The sequence below is a fragment of the Glycine soja genome, chromosome 6 (genome assembly GCF_004193775.1).
Source record: "Glycine soja cultivar W05 chromosome 6, ASM419377v2, whole genome shotgun sequence".
Taxonomy (NCBI): domain Eukaryota; kingdom Viridiplantae; phylum Streptophyta; class Magnoliopsida; order Fabales; family Fabaceae; genus Glycine; species Glycine soja.
Window position 1 is genome coordinate 18,406,899 of NC_041007.1, and position 2,991 is coordinate 18,409,889.

The 2,991-nt window shown below is 37.0% G+C and overlaps 1 pseudogene; it reads left to right on the forward strand.

Annotated features, from left to right (window-relative positions):
- Positions 1 to 1,019: 1,019 nt before the first annotated feature.
- LOC114415930 lies at positions 1,020 to 1,570 on the forward strand (annotated as a pseudogene).
- Positions 1,571 to 2,991: the final 1,421 nt, after the last annotated feature.

Sequence of the window (2,991 nt, forward strand, 5' to 3'; positions counted from 1 at the left end):
ACCACTTCTCGATTTTACGAGAAAAATAGTAGAAATCAGAGGTTACATAGACCTAATAACCAACTTTGGTCAAGGCAAGCTCTCATGGAGATTCATTGTCGGGTACTTAATTGTTGAAGATGCGTCTTATTTCGCTTTGATTGGCAGGATAACATTAAATGAGCTTGGAGCTATCGTGTCTACTCCACACCTTAAGATGAAGGTCCCAATATTTACCGGTGAAATCGTAACTATCAAGGTGGACCAGAAGCAAACCCGACAGTGCTATGTCGAAAGCCTTAAGGTTGCCCCTTATCCCCTATTAGAGAGGCGGGAAAGCCTCATCCCACATCTGGTGGTAGCAATCAAGTCATGAGCGTGGACGAAGAATCTCCAAAAAAGACCCTGGTCATCTACAAAGCAACTACAAGAGACCAAGATGACATATTCGATGTAGATCCGCACAACGACACTATTGAAAAAGGCTCAAAACCAATCAAAGAACTTGTCAAGTTACAACTTGGACCCAAACCTGGGCAATACACTCAACTCAGTAGGGACCTCACCAGCCACAAGAACAAACACATAACTGAAGTCCTATGAAAGAACGTAGGCTTATCCGCATGGCAACCATCTGACATGCCTGGTATATACCCTAGCATCATATGCCACAAACTGGTCATGTGCCCTTAAGCTAAACCAGTCTCACAGAAGAAGAGAAAGATGGGAGAAAAGTTAGGACTCCACTGAAAAAGTGTAAGAGATCAACCTCAAAACCAAAATGACTCAATCTTGATAAAGCCAAGGACATGATAGCAAATGCAGCACATAAAATAAGGCTATATGCGTCTGGTTTCCCTTTCACTTTTTCATCCAAGAAAAAGGAGTACACAGAAGTGATCATCAAAATAAAAAAGGCCATGTGAGCTTCCACCCGAGGAGAGGTGGAGCACTCCCAAACCTTTGTAAACAAGATAGTAAGGCAGATAATGAAACTAAAACCAATGAAACAAGCTTGCTTGAGAAAGAACAAGGTGCTCATGCTCATCAAAATTCAAAGTTGGCTGCAGAAGCCAAATGTATGGAGATTTGTTTGTTTTTTATCATCTGTTGTTGGACTCTTCTGTTACATTCTCAGCTCCTCTTTCAATAATCTATTTGGAAAGTGGACATGGTGGAAGTTATTACTTTACATTGGTTTTAGTTTCATTATCTGCCTTACTATCTTCTTTACAAAGGTTTGGGAGTGCTCCACCTCTCCTTGGGTGGAAGCTCACATGGCCTTTTTTATTTTGATGATCACTTCTGTGTACTCCTTTTTTTTTTTGATGAAAAAGTGAAAGGGAAACTAGACGCATATAGCCTTCTTTCATGTGCTGCATTTACTATCATGTCTTTGGCTTTATCAAGATTGAGTCATTTTGGTTTTGAGGTTGATCTCTTACACTTTTTCAGTGGAGTCCTAACAATACAACTCATGAAAATAAAGTTATGGTTAGTCATTGTTGGAGGGAGTTTCAGTTATTCCCTCATCATTCTTCGTTCCACGTTGGATGCTTCAACAATGAATTCCAAGACCAAAATCATGTAGTAATTGAATTTTGTTTGCATTCACAGTCACAAGGAACTAGAGCCACTCCAGGTGCTATCAAGAGGATTCCCCTCCAGAAATCGCGGATGTGGGGTTCCTAGTCACTCAATCACAACAAGGCAAATGTGATAGGGATGCTAAAAGTATTGTGGCACAGTTTATGGGTGGCACCATAACCGCTCAAGTAGTCCATTTTATTTTCATCCTTTCATTGTGTGAAAAGGAGAACATTAGAACAAATATGTAAGTGTAGAACCAGAGAAAAAGAGAGACACGTGAGTGAGTAAACTGTAATCATATAGATACATTCATACCGATTTCTTTCGATACAACATGATAACAGAAACAATAGAATCTACTACACTGAGTGGAAGTTTGAAAGGTGAGATTAGAGGCTCAGAGCATAATAATGAAACGCTCCAACTACACATGACATAAAGTCCACAAATCTCCATAACTCATGCTCATTAAAAAAAAAAAACTTTGAATTTAGATAGGCAATATGCTAATCTCTGCTCCCAGAATTTGCATCATTTTAAGCTTTCTGTTGTTGTTAAGCTCTACCAGACTTGGAAGTTGGAAGTGACATCACTTTAAACTTTGGCAATGACAAATCCAAAAAAACTTTTCTAGTTAGAGGAGCCAAAAGAAATCATATGATCAGTCAATAAAGATGCCATAAATGTTGCAAATTGCAATCATAAAAGATCAAGGTAAGATTTTCAGCTCCGGTATATTTATTGGTTTCTTGGGTTGTATCGGTTTTTTCTTCTATGAGCTTTAATGCTTATTAATATTCTGCTATTTGATAAGATATCAATATCCCTTGCTTATGAATTGTCTGCTTCAGCCTTGAATAACTCCCATGCCAAAATGATTTCTCCGGAGTGTGTTAAGTTTTCTATTTTTTTGGGAAGAGTTTAAAATTTAAAATTTGATGATGTTCAATTCATCAATTTTTTAACCGTTTATCAAATTGAGGTCTTGAAATACAGGTTGTAAACTAAAGCAGTGGAGTTGACATGTTAGTGGATCTGAATTCAACTCTGCTGGTTTTTAAACTCTATCAACAATTCTTAAACTCTCAAATTTCTTTCTTCCTCAACTTTGCTCATTTTATAATAAACAGAGACTTTTACTTTGGCCAATATATAGATTGATGGTTTTCCGTAATTCCGTATGTTAAAGATTATACTCTTCTTCGATTCTTTTTTTCATTGTCACTACCTCTGTAATGAATAAGAGCAGCCCCTAAAACATATAGATATGTTAATATTGTTTATTAGGCTGTATTTTTAAAGTTCTCAATATTATTATTATCAAATATATGGTACCCGTAAAATAATCTTGTCATTAGCTTAAAAATTAGTAATCCACCCAGATTTTCTTTTTCGGGTCAACTGTGTAAGTTTGTACTAGAA